The sequence below is a fragment of the Plectropomus leopardus genome, chromosome 8, assembly GCF_026936395.1.
Source record: "Plectropomus leopardus strain MGB_pleo_1.0 chromosome 8, ASM2693639v1, whole genome shotgun sequence".
Classification (NCBI taxonomy): Eukaryota; Metazoa; Chordata; class Actinopteri; order Perciformes; family Serranidae; genus Plectropomus; species Plectropomus leopardus.
In genome coordinates, this window is record NC_142183.1 from 1,426,001 (window position 1) to 1,443,500 (window position 17,500).

Consider the following 17,500-nt stretch of genomic DNA (forward strand, 5'->3'; position numbering starts at 1 on the left):
GTGTTGGTGCTTTGATGACAAAAGTGGAGAGAGAGAGAGAGGTGTTGTTTATCATGGCAGTAATTAAGCTCGCCGTTTCGGCTTTAATTAAAATATAACAGCAACACTAAGTATGGACTGGTTCTCTCTCTCACACACACACACACACACACACACACACACACACACACACACACAAACACACAGAAATCTTTAGCTCTCTATTTACTGCTGAAGATAAGGTAAAAAAAAAAAAAAAAAGAAAGACCCAAACTTGAAACTCTTCCAGAACAACCAGAGTGGAGCTGCCCTCAGAGTGCACACACACACACACACACACACACACACACACACACACACACACACACACACACAGAAATATTTGTACTGACTCCAGAAACAGACTCGTGACTCGTCTGATCCTCAGACTTGAACCTGAACACCGCGGCTGCCGAGCGTTTGTCTCTGCACTCTGATTGGGTCGTTACGGGTTCATTTCAGCCTCTAATTGGCCGACCTGGGCGTCATTACAGCAGCGAGTCATCCGTGTGTGTGATCAGCAGCTCTGATTGATCCTCGGTGATATAAAACGCATTTAAAGTTGAACCCAAACATGACGGATAAACACACGGAGCTGAATCACAGAGGAGCTGCAGCTGTTTCACTTCATGAGGGAGCAAAAATGTCGTAGAAATTTAAACAAAATCAGTGTTTGACTTTGTAACGACGGTTACAGATATCCCCACAGCGAATATGCATGATGCATAATATCTCTTACATGCATTTGCAGATTTGTTTGACTTGATTAAGGAGCTGTTTCCACGGCAACAGTTCCTGAATAAAATGTTAAAACTTTTGTTCACACGATAACGGTGTTTTGGGGGCTTAAAAACACAAACTTCTGAAACCAGGTCCCAGAGTGTAATCTTTAGTCTTTAGATTATCACCAATGTCCTGTTTTTTTTTTTTTTTTTGGGGGGGGGGTCAGTTTGATTGTGTTTTTCCTATTTACAGTTTCTTATACAGTTTTTTTTTAAATCAGTAAATCAATGTTGAAAAATACAATCACAAAAAGACACAAAATTACCATAAGGACTAAAAGAACATGTGTTCTGTGTTTTATATTGCTTGTTTTGCTATTTTTTATTGTGATTTTGTACTTTTGTTCTTTGTTTTCTGTCTGTTGCTGCACGTCTCAGCCAGAACAATTTTTAATCTTGAGATTTTACTGGTTAAATAAAGGTTAAAAAAATGCAAAGGCAGAGTCAAAACCACCACAGAGTCTGAGTGTCTCGCTTGTTTGACGGAGACAGGCGGGGTTTTATATTTGTTTGGTCCAGTGAGGTACGAAGGAGCTCAAACATATAATGACATTATATTTATATCATGACATGAGACTTACGTCTGAATCTCTTTCACATAAACATTACGTCTGAATCTCACCGCTGACAGAAAGTTAGTCACAAAGTCCAAATGACAGCAGCTCACCTATAAATATATATATATATGTGTGTGTGTGTGTGTGTGTGTGTGTGTAAGGGGAGTGTGTGTGTGCATGTGTGTGTACCCAGGTGTAGAGTTGTCACTGAAGGAGAAAATTAGTCAGAAAATGACAGCAGCGTACCTGAGTGAGCCAATGCATACTTCAGAAAGTCTGCACGACTCTCTCTCTCTCTCTCTCTCTCTCTCTCTCACACACACACACACACACACACACTTTCAGCTATTTCCACTGCCGTGCCGCCTCAGTGGCTGCATGATTTATAATTATATAGGTACAAAAACATCCTGAATGTTCTTCCCTTTCTGTCTGTCTCTGCGTGTCTCCGTTGTTGACCTTTGACCCCCGGGCCCCGCCCATGACCACGTCACACAAACAGACAAATAAAGTGACCCGGCAGCGTCACGCCAGATATCAGCACTTGTTTATTGTAATAAAAACCTCTGAATACAAAGTACATTCACAGGAGGAGCCGCCGCTCGCCGCGCCGCTCCGTTTGACTCCTACAGCAAACAAATATTCACACACCGTTTTACAACTTTATACCCCATAAACATACTGCTATAGTTCAGAATACACACATACAAATACTCCAGCTGAGGCTCGCCTGTTACTACGCTGTTGCACTAACCCACCAGCCGAGTCCTACACGCCGTTATTTACTGAAAACACAAGACGCTCCGACCGACGCTTTCAGTCTGTACGGGTCAGACCGACGCTCAGAGAAGATTTTAACTCCATGAAAAAAAAACTGTTGTGTCTTTAAAATTTGGAACGTTTGTCTTTGAGAGAAGAAGAAGACGAGGAGGAAGAGGAGTGATGAAGATTTGGTTCAAATGTGAATTAGCAGCAGTTAGCCAGGTGGCTAGCTAAAGAGCTAGAGAGACAGACGGGCGTCTTTTTCAGTCCTCCCTCATGAATGAACATTTACAGTCTGTTTCAGTTCATAATTATTAAAGTAACGATAATATTTTATCTCCTGTATTTACTTGTGACAGTTTAAGAAGATTAGCACAAAGACTGGAAGTCAGAGGAAACTGCTGTTTTACACTCACAGATTCTCCAAATGTTTATATTGTGTTGTTTTTTTAACTCTGTCATCTGTTTTTTGGGGAGTTTTTGAGTTATTATTTTTGCATGAGATGCATTTAAAGGTTGGTGTCAATTAAGACACGCCTACAAAAATGTGCTCTTCAATGAAATAGTTCAAAAACCTAAAAAAAAAAAAGAATTATTTTTTAGTGACTTTTTTTTAACTCTATTGGAACAGAAATTTATTTAAATTTATGAAAACAGAAACTTATTTAAATTTATGAAAACAGAAACTTATTTAACTTTACTGAAACAGTACTTTAATTAACTTAATGAGAACATTGTTTTATTTAACTTAGTTGTAACAGTACTTTATTTAATTCTATTGAAACCTTATTTACTGAACAGTACTTCATCAATCTTTATTGGAACATTTGATTTAACTTCATTGAAACTGTACTTTTTAACGTAACTGTGGCAGTACTTTATTTAACTTTATTTGGGCAGTACTTTATTATAAATTTTATTAACACAGTACTTCTTTAATTTAACTGTGGCAATACTTTAACTTTACTGTAATTGTGCTTTATTTAATCTTATTTAATTTACCTTATTTTTGAAGGAGATCTCAAAATATTGAGATACACATTGTGTATCGTGATGTAGCCTAAAAAATATCGCAATATGATAAACAGGCAATATCGATCTGCCTTAAGCCCATTACATGAAGAATGTGCTTAAATTTGGTTATTAAATGTTTTTGACCGACATATCGTCCTGGACATCAAACAGTCAAAAAATAAACAAACCAGCGCTCTCTAGTCAAACAATATATTGAAGGTATTGTTGTAGTACTGCAAACACATCTTTGGCATTTCTGACATTTCTTGTTACTTTCTTGTACTTTTACACAAATATATCTGAGAGATTCAGCTCTGGTACTTTTGAAGAGGCTAAGCTAGCAGATTCCCCCAGCTTCTGGTCTTTATGCTAAGCTAGGCTAAACAAGTCCAGCAAAGAAAAACTGATCCATATTCTCGTCCGACTATAATGACAAACAAGAGGATTTCCCAAAATGTTGGACTCCCTTGTCTTTGGCCAAATGTCTTGATGAAGTCGGGATGAGCAAAGACAACGGGGACCAAAAAGACTTCCCCGACAGAGTTTTTATTGGCCGCTGAGAGGAGATGGGCCAGCTGATTATCTGACGTTCACCCTGTCCTCCGAACCCTGACTGTCAATCATCGACTACAGGCACCAGGGCTACCAAAAAGATTACAAAAAAAAGTCTGACTTGCCCATTAGATGTGACACTGGGAAAACAAACGACAGTTCTCACACTGCAAAAACAGCTGGAAAAACAGCAACAAGAGCAAAAACCCAGAAAAGATGGAGAGCCGATAATCCACTGCGATCGAGTCCTTTTAGGCTTCGGTTAAATCCACAGAGAACAGCGCAGCGTCGACAAAAAGTACAAATCCACCTCCCGAAAAATGGCCTACCGAAGACGTGGAGGGAAAAGAAGAGCCCAGAAGAACCAAACACGATTAATTCCATGTTATTTGGGATATTTCCTCCAACAAAAAAAAAGTTTTTTCTTTCATCTGTTTTTTTGTGATTCGATTCTCCTCGACGGAAACTTGTACCAAGAATGTGCAACATGAAGCAAAAAAAGCCGTTCACGACCACAGGCAAGAAGGAAGGGAAGAGAGAAAGTCCTCAGAACTGCAGCAGAGGAAAAAAGCTTGAGGACTTAATCTGTTTTCTTTTTGTAAATTGGAGGGAAAAAAAAGCTTTAGATGCTCTTTGTGTCTTTAGTTTTGTCTTAAGGCAGTCTTTTTTGTCCGGCCCCTCTCTCCGGCTCGGTGCTCGACGACGCTCCACCTACAAGAGGATAGATACGAACGTCTTACACCTCAGGAAACGCAACGCAGAAAACACATTCCATGCAAAATGTCTCATCAATGAGGAAAAAAGAAAATGTCAATAAAAAGAGGAGTAATTGAATGCTGGCTGAAGAAAAAAATAATACTTAAAAAAGAAGCTAATCAAAAAATGTAGGAGCTGTTTGCAGAGCCACAATAACGCAAAATAAATTCTTAGATCAGTTTTTTAAAAAATGTATAAACAAGTGAAGTGCGCATAAATTCACACTGTCAGTTAAATTCAGCACTAAGAATAATATGGAGCATTTTGTACTCAGTTAATAGAAAAAAAGACCAGATAAACAGCACACATCTTTGGAAAAAATGCTGCCGTTACTCAAGTGATAGAAAAACATGAAATGGTCAAACTGGATGCAACACTTAAAAAAATCTGCTGAAATGAGCACAAACTCTGAAACACAGATAATCCACTACAACCTGAACGGCGGGAATAATAACTGGATAAAATATTCTACACATCAAACTATTCTGTGTGAATTCAGCCACAGAGTTTTATATTAAAGCAACCAAAACCTTAAACATGAGCCCTAAAATATCAGTAAAAACTAAAGAAATATGTTCCCAAAAATGACTTTTATATTTCAGCACTTTAAGCTTTTCACTCGCCTCAAAGTCATTGTGTTTTCTGGATGGTTGGATGTGTTCGGTTGGATGTGTTGTTGGTTGAATGTGTTTGGTTGGATGCGTTGGTTGAATGTTGTTGGATAGATGTGTGCTTGGTTGGATGTGTTGTTGGATGGATATGCTGTTGGTTGGATGTGCGTTTGGTTGGATGTGTTTTGTTGGATGGATATGCTATTGGTTGGATGTGTGTTTGGTTGGATGTGTTTTGTTGGATGTGCTGTTGGTTGGATGTGCCTTTGGTTGGATGTGTTTTGTTGGATGTGCTGTTGGTTGGATGTGTTTTGTTGGATGTGCTGTTGGTTGGATGTGCGTTTGGTTGGATGTGTTGTTGGCTGGATGTGCGTTTGGTTGGATGTGTTTTGTTGGATGTGCTGTTGGTTGGATGCTGGGCTGGGCGATATGGAATGAAGTCTTATCACGATATTTTTTTTATATCAGCCGATATCGATATATATCACGATATACATCACTGGAGCGGACTGACGCACATTTACGCGCTGGAGCGGGCTGCTGGACATGGCCACATGCTGGAGCAGGCGCGCGCTAATAGTAATAGTAATACTTAAACTAAAAAATATCACAATCTGTGTAGTACCAATACTGCATCAGGTCAAAATAATTCATATGATGCATCTCTGTACACTTTTACTTTTGAAATTAAGGTTCTATGGATTACTGCTTTTATTGTGAATCTGAGGTTTGAATTTAGTACAAGACTAAATATATTCAGACTTTTTAGAGTTAAATTTCCTCTTCACAATAAAAGTCCACATGATTATTTTATTTTGACCTGTCAACTCCAAAATAAATGTCCTGTAAATTGTTTTCTAATGATGCTGCTGAATGACTAATGCTGCTCCATTTCCAAAGATGAGCTCAGGCTGAACGTTAAGTGATTTTTTTATTTTAAGAAAGAGTGAATAGAAAGTCTCTCTCTCTCTCTCTCACACACACACACACACACACACACACACACACACACACACACACACACACACACACACACACACACAGAGCTACCTGCAGCTTGACATGTTTACAGTCGGGGCAAATACAGACTGCAGTTTGTAATAATAATAACTCTCGTCTCCATCTGAATGCACCACAGACTGTGAGTACTCATAGTGTACCAGAAGTACAAATACTCTGATTATTAGTTCATGTGAGGGAGATTTACGAGGCGTTATGAATTTAGTCGTGCGGTGGCCTGAAGGTTCGACACACTCACTGTCAGCCGTCAGCTGCTCGGCTGCAGTCTGTCATGACCTGCATTAAGTTCATGCACGTGAGCGTGTGAGGTCGCATTTTTACTCAGGGTACATTAAATACACACACACACACACACACACACACACACACACACACACACACACACACACACACACACACACACAGATAATGCTGCAGTTTTCAGGATTACAGTCCAATTCGTTCTTCACTTTCCTCTCTTTTCTCGCTCCGTTCTTTCCCTCTTTTATTCCTTTCTTATTATTCCTCCCTCGTTCTCATTCCAAACTCGTCAAATATCATCGCTGTCGCAGTGATTTTGATGTTAGATCCCGGCACCAAAATCACAAGGAAAATTCCTGCCTTCTTCACCCTTTTAGCCTCTCACATGATCTCCTCACAGCCAATCCTACGTCACCTGTGTAGGTGGGCCTTTATCGTCATTGTAGATAATATAATGAAATATCGTTGGAGCGGCCCAGTTTGCAGCGTACAATCAAATCTAAAAAATAAAAACATATTCACATACACACACACAAACCCAAGCACCCCTCACTCACACACGTGACCACATACACATTCATACTCGTAAAGTTTTAAAATACGAAACAAAACCTCTGAAAATAAACATATAAATATGGAGCATGAAACACGACGAGTCCGTTATTACACTGAGATATTAAACGTTTCCAATCCTGAAACACGCTGAACGCCAAACACAGACGACACCAGAGCGCTACACGTAGACGTGAGCGGCACAGACGGTACAGCCATATTTTAGGAGGTGGAACATGAGTGTTTGGCCCTTTTCCAACCTTTTTCTCCTCCTCCTTTGACTCCTTCTGGTTTCCACTCCTCCCTTCCTCCTAACCTCCTTCACTCATCTCCTATTTCTTCCTTTATCTTCGTTGCTTTCCTCCCTTTCTTCTATTCTTCACTGTTTCTCCTGTCGTCCTCCTCCTGGTATCACTTCTTCTTTCCCTTTTTCTCCTCGTCAGTTCTACCTTCCTCCCTCCTCCTCCTCCTCCTCCTCCCGCCTCCTCCTCCTCTTCCCTCCCATCACGGCAGCATCTGTTCATAATGAAACACACAGTTGGACGTCGTAGTCGTTTAGCGCCTCCTCCACGCTACCTGCTCCAGAGGTTACCTCCCGCCGGGCGCGTTTGTTACACATCATCAGCACCTCCCGCGACCTTCCCTCCCTCCCCCCCGCCGCCTCCCTCCTCCTCCAGATGTCATTGATCTAGGAAGTGGGTCACAACAGCGCTGAATCAAAGCCAGGTTACAGCAGGCTCCGAGGCACGTACTGTATGTAATTTTAGCGTGGGTTAATGTCGGGGGGGAGGGATGTGACGGCTGATGTTTGGGAGCGTTTGCAGGTTGTGATCACAGAGCCGACAGCCTGCAGACCTGACAGATGCTGAAGGTGCAGAGGGTGAAGATCTCGGCCTGAACGCCTCCTGGATCTGTATTTAGGACCGCTCATTTGGAGGAAGCAGAAAATGCATTTGAGCTATTTTCTTTATGTAGCTACAGTGAAGTGAATCTAGTTTAAAATGCATGAAAAGCACAAAGAAAAAGGCGTTTTAACACTAATGTGTTATCACTGAAATCATGTCGTTCATTTTAAGAAAACATTTTTTAAAGCAGAAATTTAACATATCTTAAGAAAGCCTAGCAGTGCTTTTGACACGAGACACCAGCTTTAAACAAAAATATTGAAAAAGTGAAGTAATATTCTTCTCTAATAAGCTCCCAAACTCTGACAGACCAGCCAGTCAGAAATATTTATTTCAAACTTTAGTTACCAGTTATGTGAGGCAGATTTTTGGGGAAAATGATGCACAAGATTCGACAATAATTCCATTTGATGCAACAGTGAAGCCATAAAAAAACATGTTTTTGGTTTGAATATCTCACTGTATGATATCCTGCAAATTAGTGCACCACCAATGCCGTTATGCACTTCACGTAAAGATATGGAGGTTAAGAAATCCCAAATAAACTGTCAAACCAATACCAATATAACACACTTTTGTTTTAATCAAAGTTAGAGAAATTGATTTTAAACAGAAACGGAGATCCAAAACTATTCAACATAGCAGTTATGTGAGGCAGCAACCGTGAAGCCATAAAAACATGAAATTTTCCGTTTGAATATTTTACGAAACATAAAATTCCTTCAGTGACGAGTCAGACGAAGCTGATCCTCGTATCCTCAGACAGTCTGTGTATTATGGAGGTTAGAAAACCCCAAATACGTCTCTCCGACTTTGATCAGAACTAAAGTTTGTAATATTGGAAAGCAGCTGCTTTGACAGAGATTGGGTTGGATTGGAGATTTGGGATTTCTAAACCTCCGTGAGCCTTATGTCATTTTCATTGCGCCCCTAAAATTTGTCATGCACTCCTAAATTTTTGAAATTTGAGTGACGAGCCTGGTGTTTACGCCTGTTTGATCCGGTCAGACTCAGGAACAGCTCTGCTCCTTCAGGGAACATTTGATGTTTAAATCAAGATTCAGGACATTAAAAGTATTTGGATAAAAACTGCAGTTTCTTGGAGCGTGGAGGGTCATTCTTGATTTCAGGAACAATAAAATACTATTATACTATATAAAATATACTCTAAAATCAAGGTTGACCTGAAATCTCACTACCATATTATTTCCTTTTTATGAACCGCAACACCAGACAGAACGTCAATTTTGGGTGACTCTGCACAATGTTTTTTTTATTGTTTTTTTTTTTTTTAGAATAATGTGTTTCTACAGTGTGTGAGAGGATGTTGGAGGTTAGGGAAAGACGGTGGTAACGGTTGGTGCTGATGATGCTTAACAAGGTTAGAGAAGGAGGCTTGTGACTAGAGGGTCGCCGGTTCAAACCCGAGGCTGGCGGGATGAGTCACAGCGGGGAAGTGAAAGAGCAGCACTTGTTCTCCCTCATTAGCAACACTGAAGTGCCCTTGAGCAAGGCCCCGGGCCCTCAGTCTGCTCCAGTGGAGCCGCTCAGGGGCCATCAGATCATACTGGGAAAAACGGATGCACCACACACACACACACACACACACACACACACACACACGCACGCATGCACGCACGCTCGTCCTCCACCCTGGCCTCCACGTACACTCCTTTAGATTGGAGCTGTCCTCGGTTTGGAGTGGCCCTCCAATCAGAGAACGACGAGGGGTCGTGGGAAAATAATTCCACGGTAGAATAAGATGTCATTTCAACCATTAAATGTAATCAAAAGCTCACAAAGGAGCAGAAGGCGAATGGAAAGAAGGTCTGGTTGTGAACTTGAAGAACACTCATACCTCGCTATTAAAAAATGCACCTGCATTAACGTGGGCATTGGACATAAATCTGCAGAAAATGAAAATAAAGGTCACACTCCCGCTTACTGACTTCCAGAAGCCTGATTAGTTTTCTAAAGTGATAAATTCTGTCCTCGACTGAAATTTACGTCTTCACTTTTTCATATTTTCACTCTGCACAGGCGGCAGGTTTGTGCACCTGGAGCCATGAAGAAACGCTGCGGCCGGGTTTATAGAGTCAAGTCACTTTCTGTTTACGGCGGATAAACTGAATCAAAGAATAAAGAAAAGAAAAAGGTTAGAGAGCCTCCAGTCGATCAGCGTGTTCAAAGAGCGGGTTAAAAAACATTAAAAACACTTCCAAGCTTTTTAACGTCACGTCCCTCCGAGAACAAAGCTTCAAACGGACCACCTTCAAAACGCCACTAAAGGTTCTTCAACCTTTAATTCTGTTTTCTTTCTTAAAGTTTGAGTTGTTAACCAGGAGGGCGAGACGAGGACAAAAGGCCGTCCACTGGAGACTCAATATAATGAGAGAGATCCTCAGAGAAATCTCACAAAAGCTCAGATGTTCGGGTTGATTTGAATATGCGGATAGTTTGGTCTTGATGAGAAATTAGCTTCTGATCACAGACGCACAAACGTCTCCACTTTCCTCTTCGCTCTGCAGAAGATGTTGCAGAATATGTGAATACCGTCCGCGGCGCTCTGATGATCCTGTGAAAATGATAAATATGTGTTCCTCCTTCAAGGACGCCCCACAATTATGTTTTGTACCCCGAGCTGCTCTGTATGCAGCCGCCGCTCGCCTCTGTTTGTTGTGCTTTTTCTTTGTTTCCTTTTGCAGATTAAGAGAAAGTTTCAGACTCAGTGGTGAGGTCGGAGGTCGGCGAGGAGTCGGAGCGGGCGGCGGTTCAGCAGCGCGCCGCCGCACACCGAGACAAGGACTGCTGGTGTCTGACATTTGCTCCACGGGGGGCTGAAACCAAATTTATTCTTCGCTCTCGAGGTTTTTGCGCTCGTGTGTCACAGTTTGAAATGAAATCTAAAGAGTTAACCCCTCCCCCTCCAGATTTATCCTCGCCGTCCAGAATCAACATCATCAAATGTCTTGTGGGGACGAACTCAGAAGATTTATATGAATTCACACGGAGAACGTTTGGGACTCATAGAGACTGAATTTCTTTCTGTTTGCCGTCGTCTTTAATTAAATCAAATATTTGTTCACGTCTCAAACTGCACTGTAACTTCTCTTCTTGTATTTTATGCCTTGATTGAAAATGTATTTTCTATTCTCTACTTTTTTTTTGGCGTTATGTGGCTCACTCGTCACGGTTGATGCTAAATTTAATTTTTTATTGTTTTAGACAGATAATATGGCTGGTAATACTCCAGAATTTTGGCCATTTAGAAAAACTAGTGGACAAACAGAAGGTTTTAATAAGTATATAACAGATAACCTGACTAACCCTGTGTGGCACGGAGGTTTTTAAGTTTTTTCCTCATAATTAAAAGTCTAAAATCTGATCTCCTTAATGTTTATATTTAAATTGCCGTGACAACAGATATTAAACATCACACAATATTAGGCTATTTAATTAGCTATTAATGAATTTCATTATTTGGCGTACTTCAGATAATTACATGAGATACTGGCTGCCGTAGACGCTGCTACTCGTCCATCTTGGCTTAAAACAACATTTTGGGAACTAACACTCACTTGCTGATAGTGGGATGATGAATGTAAGTTAATACAAGGCAACTACCAGCAACCAGTTAGCTTAGCTTAGCACAATAACTGGATACAGCAGGAGACAGTTAGCGTGGCTCCATCCAGCCGAAACGAAATCTGCCCTCCAGCATCGTCACAAATTAACACACCGGCTCGTTTGTTTAACCCATAAAATCACTCGTGTGTAAAAACAACAACTTTGCTGAGATGCACGGCAGAAATCGTGAGGTACTAAACCCTAATGTCAAATTACAAATGTCTTTTTGACTTCAGGTTTTGTCCGAATAAAACAAACGAGATGTAATGAACTTTGGAGCCTCAAAGTCCACTCGAGATGTGGTTGATTTCCCGCCTTTATTTCGGCTCAGACGTAGCTATTAAGTCTCCGGTTATACTAAAAATCCTTCGGATCTCAACAGAGAACCATAAATCCACCTTAAGGCTTTGTTTCAGTCTGCCTCCTTAAAACTTCTCTGGGCCTGGAGCAGTTTTTGGTTCGGAGGGCCCTTCACTCAGGCGCGGGGTCGTGATGAAATAAGCGCACTACAGATTAAAACGCCACGTGTGACCTTTGAGCATCATCAGAGGAGCAGAAGTCACGTGTAAATAAACCGAGGCCGGCAGTCAACCTGCAGGATGTCAGGACACGTGTCACAAAATCTGCTGTCAAAAACAGCAAACGGAGGAAAACAGACTGCCAGTCACAGAAATCCTGAGAGCTGGAGGCTGACGTCTGACGGAGTCCTGCTGAAGAGAAAACAACAACCCCGAGGCCAAATGTAAAGTGGAGAGAGCTCGTCGCCGCCGTCCCACCGGCCGCTCAGGTTTGATCAACTGATTTAGTGCTCCATCACACTCTGAATTATGAGTCTGGAGGCATCTGAGGGGAACGGAGGGCTTAATTAAACCCAACACTGACGAGAGACGCCGAAATAATGTCAGCAACACTGAGGAGGACAGACACATGGATGGAAGTACAGCGTCTCTCTGAGCGCTCAAAGACTTCAAAACTGCAAAATATGATTCTGAAATCTTCAGAACAGTCTTTAGGGAAACCAAACTACTGGATCAAAGAGCCGGACAAAAACTCTTATCTGCAAAATCCTTCAAGAATCAGATCACACGGATAGATAGATAGATAGAAGGATGGATGGATAGATGGATGGATAGATAGATAGATAGATAGACAGACAGACAGACAGACAGATAGCTAATCAACTAATTAATTAATTAAATTTCACAAGTCTGATTAAATTCTTTCTTCTTAATCGATCGTCGATGAATTGTTATCATCCCCAGTGGACAGACGTTGTTATGTAGCACGAATGTTGAAGCGAAACGTTTTCCTAATGTTACAACATCACTGTGGTTAACGTGTTTTGCAACAATAACTTTTTGGTTATGGTAAGAAAAAAAATCCTGGTTTGGCTGAAAAATACAGACTTTTGGTGACGCTTTCCTGGGTGGAAACACAACGATGTCTCAGTAAAAAAAAACAGGTGTTTAATTTTGGAAATATTCTTTGTGTAAAAACAGCGATCGGTTGCTGAAAAACCCCAACGTAACACAGGATGTTAACGATCAGGCAGGTGAACGGACCAGCGGTAGATTTGGACGAATGCACCGAAGAAAACGTTTGCATGTACGTCTCTGCAAAACACAAATACCCTGTAAGTTTGATACGTATCATAAAAACATTTCTAAAGTGACGCAGCATCTCAGCTTATTTTCTGCCGACCTCACGCTGTGTTTCCAGCAGGGACGAGGTCACAAAAAAAACGTCATTTTTCAACGAGACATCGCCGCATTCGCTGCCGAGATAGTGCCACCAATACTGTCGTTTTTTTAAAAACAGAAACAGTCTTTTACTCACCTTAACCACGTGATTTCTGGGCCGAAACATACGGTGTTGTTAAAAGTTTCAACATATCTGCTACATAATGACATAAAAGTATAATCTGCGGTTTGAATAAATGCAGACATTTATTCTGGAAACTGGATTGTGAGAACGTCACTCTCTGGCTGTCATTAGTTTGCATCTTATCCACAGAACTTTTTCTAGCCAGTTATTTAGTCATCAGGCTAAATAGTAGTTTTAGTTGGTTTCTCGGGGATGTTTCAGATATTATGTATTCTAAATACAAAAGTGTTTGTCATCATTATCTTCACTTGGACAAATTCTGAGCCCGATTGTGACATTTTAGCTGTTTGACAACATAAATATCACCAGAGACGACCGAATCTATAAAATCAAGTGTCTCAGAGTCGTGTGAATTCTTCACAGCCAGTCTGCAGAGCGCTCGAGGCTTTCTTAGGACTTCAGACGGAGAGGAAACTGACATAAAGACCCCTTTTAACACAACCTAAACACTGTCTGAGGAGCTCTGCGTCAGCCTACAGATTCTCCAGTCGCAGAGTCTCCAGCAGCAGCAGCAGCAGCACATAATAGAGAATATAAAAAGGCGGGGAGGCCTCTGTGGCATTTTTACCTGCATCAAAGTGTTGTCTGGCTGCATAAAAGAGAAATTTCAGTGCTAAGTAAAAGTCTCAGCGTGGCTCGACACCTCTGTCTGTCTGTCAGGCCTGTGATAATGTAATGGTCGCTGTCCAGCAGTGCGCTCTATTCACAGCTTAAGGCTTCCCTTTCACACCGGCCACAATGGAATAAACACAGTGCCGCATGTGGAGCCTGCTGACGCTTTGAGTGGATTGTCCTCTTTAAACTGTCCCTTTGTCCTGCACTGCGTGTACTGTACTGCCGGGGCCGTCTGCTAGTTTAGAAAGTGGTTAAATTTGTAAGAACTACTGATTTTTTTTCCCACCAGGCAGCCGCTCCGCCACAAAAGTCCACTCACTGAGACTTGAGCCTACAAAACTTTAGAGTCGCTTTTTTTTTTTTTTATTGCCAAAATGTGGAAAATAAAACTCAGACAACAAAAAAAAAGTTGACACGAACACTGTGCAGGTCCTCAAAATGACAAAAACGACAAAAAAGACATCCTCTGTCACTGCCTTGAAACTTTCAGAACGATTAAAAACATCCAAAAATTCACACAAGTTTTTTCCGATCAGTTTTTTTTTTTTTTTTCTGGTTTAAGCAACAACAGCGTAAAAATTTAAGGACAGAAACAGATTTAACTTCCAGCTGGACACGAATATGTTTCTGTGCTGACTTTTGTTGCACGTCACCTTCCTCTTTCCTATTCAGTTTTCACTGATCAATTGTTCACAGAACAAAGACAGGAACAAAGAGAACCTGGTTTCAATGAATTCAGTTCGAAACTGTCTGTAAATAACCTGAAGGTTCCTGTTCTTCCAGCTCGCACTCGTTCTCCAGCTGTAAAATATCATCGCTCCGTCAGCGCTGTCAGCGTTAGTGCGCCATGCAAAAAAATAGTGCTGCATTAACGTGGAAAAGATGTCTTTTCCATTTCTTTTGGTTATTTATTTATTTAATTTTTTTTAAATTTATTTATTTGACTAGTTCTCAGGTCATTTTATTTTTAGTAATTTCTTGCTAATTTTTGGGTTATTTCGTCTTTCATTGTTTTCATGTTTTTTTTGAAGAAATCATGATGATTTGCTAAGGTTTTAAAGGGTTAATGAATCAGACTTAATTTCTATCAGTAAAACTGACTAAATGTTTCACATTATGTTACACAAATTGTACTTTTTTTCTTTTACCAAGTCTTATTTGTTTTTTCTGTCTTTTTCTTTTTATTTATATAAATTTCTTAAATTAATTGACTGATTTATTTTTTTATTACTTTACTGGTAATTTCTAGTATTCTTTATTTTACTAATCTCTTGCTAATTTTTTGGGTTATTTCTTCTTTCATTACTCACTGCTTTTCTTCCCATGTTTTTGAAAGAAATCAAAATGATTTGCCAAAGTTTAAAGGCTTAATGAATCAGTTGGGTTTTTTTTTTAAATACATTTTTACTTTTTTCTTTTACCAAGTCTTATTTGTTTTTTCCTTTCCTTCTCTTTTGTAAATTGTATTTATTTATCAGTTATTTATTCATTTATACTAATGTTCAGGTAAGTTTCCAGTACTTTTTACTAATTTCTTGCTATTTTTTGTTTGGTTCGGTTTGGTTTTTGTTTTTAGGATTAATGAATCAGAGTTTCTTTCTATAAACCTGGAGACGTGTGGTCGAAATCATACCTGCAGGCTGGAGAGTTTTTAATTATTTTGATGTATCCAGTTTTATAGGTTTCTGTTTTGACAACACAAGGTTACATTTATTTTATTTCGGATGCCCGTGGCTCTGCCTCCTGCTAATATTGAGCTTCTTTCTGATGTTTCCACCTGTCAGTCGGAGCACTGGGTCAGTTATCTGACTTTCCTGAAATCTGGTGATGAGCTGACAGACTGCTCAGATTTCGGCTGTCTGTCAGCCTGCAGCCAAACTGTCTGTCTGAAGCACTTCATCAGTTAGCATTAGCTTATTGCGCCGCCGCGTGCGACGGCGTAGTGAGTCGTCAGCTGTATCTCCGTCTTTACTGCCGTGCCTGTGCTGTTTTACGCGGCTCATCCTCTGAGTTGATGTTGTTTTTTATGTGCTGCTGTTAAACAGATTTACGGCGGCGGAGGCTGAGGAGAGCGTCTCCGCCGTGACAGACTGACAGAGAGACTCCATTTTGGAGAATTAAATCAGTTAAATGGCTGTGGCGGAGCGGCGAGGGAAGCTGGACGTGTCCGCCGGGCTGAAGAGCTCTCAGGAAAAACGCCACGGTTTCTGCTGCCAAGGCTGAATCTCTTTTCTTTCTCTTTGCTTTATTGGTGGAGCTCTGACCCGCCGCTCTCTCTTTCTCCTTTTTCAAAGTCGATTTTCTCTCGTAAGTGCTCTGCTCTCTCGCTTAGTTCTCCGCTTTCTCTTCCTCATGCCTCTTTCCTTTTTATTTTTTTTTATTTTGGTCAAATCGCTTTCAGCTCTTCTGCTCCCACTCTGACTTTTATCTCCTTTTTCTCAATCACTCTATAGACACTCAGAGCGAGATGAGATGAAACCGGAGCGGAGATCCCACCGTGTAAACGCGGAGGAATTGTACTCATTACTCGGCCTATTAGAAGAGCTTTAACACACATTTATCTCATTCTCTTTATGCTGCATCACACGGCGAGCGCGGGTTCGTTAGAACAGACCCCCGCTGCGTGCTCGCTCACAGCACGACCACTAAAACATTAAGCAGTACCTCCAAGTAGTTGTAGTAACTATAGCTGCAGTAACTGTAGTACTGAGGCAGTGGTGGTGGCCTGGAAACAGCAGCAATGTGGCAGAATGACCAAAACTTAAAAAGGGCTGATACCATCAGTAACAGCATGCAGTAATACTACCTGACACTGTATTAGTATTAGCAGCAGAGGAAACTGTACAAACAGGAGTACTGATAGAAGCAGATCACCAGAACTTACAGCTGCACGTGCATCACCAGTAACACTTACAGTAACTACTGGGTGGATTTTAGTCTCTTTTCTTCTTCCTGTTGTGATAATTGTGTGTGTGTGTTGATGCATGTGTCCTAAATGTAGTCCAGATTGTGTATTTGAGTGTAATCAGTGAATTTGCAGCTCAGCTCCTACAATAAGTCTAAAATACACTGTGGAAACTAAATAGTTAGCAAAAAATGTTGTGCAGTGATATCAGACATAGTATCAGTGGTATCAGTAGTAGTACTAGTATTATTAGTACTATTAGTGGTATCAGTAGTAGTATTAGCAGTTGTATCAGTATTATAGTAGTATTAGTGCTGTCCATAGTAGTATTAGTGGTATTAGTAATACTATCACAAGTAGCATTAGTGATATCAGTAATAATATCAGTAATAATATCAGTACTATCAGTAATAGTATCAGTACTATGAGTCGTAGTATCAGTAGTACTATAAGTAGTAGCATCAGTGCTATCAGTAGTAGTATCAGTAGAACTATCAGTAGTAGTACCAGTAGAGCTATCAGTAGTAGTATCAGTAGTAGTATCAGTAGTAGTATCAGTAGTATCAGTAGTATCAGCCTGATGATGAGCCAAACTCGTCTCATTCAGCCTCTGAGTCAAATGAGCAGGAACAGGAAACAGGAAGTTCATTCAACTGCTTCCTCTCATGTGTGACCACGACAACAATACACCTTCCCTCCC

At 40.6% G+C, this 17,500-nt stretch overlaps 1 protein-coding gene across 2 annotated transcripts in view; it reads right to left on the reverse strand.

Annotated features, from left to right (window-relative positions):
- The window catches only part of LOC121947793 (uncharacterized), a 177,725-nt gene that overhangs the window by 64,724 nt on the left and 95,501 nt on the right, over positions 1–17,500 (reverse strand). The window contains exon 3 of one of the 2 annotated variants that reach the window (XR_015777162.1): positions 1,888–4,396. The exons of the other annotated variant lie outside the window; for it this stretch is intronic. The gene's annotated coding sequence lies outside the window, so the exon portion shown is untranslated. Of the gene's footprint in view, positions 1–1,887; positions 4,397–17,500 lie in introns of those variants that run through there. 2 annotated transcript variants of the gene reach the window in all.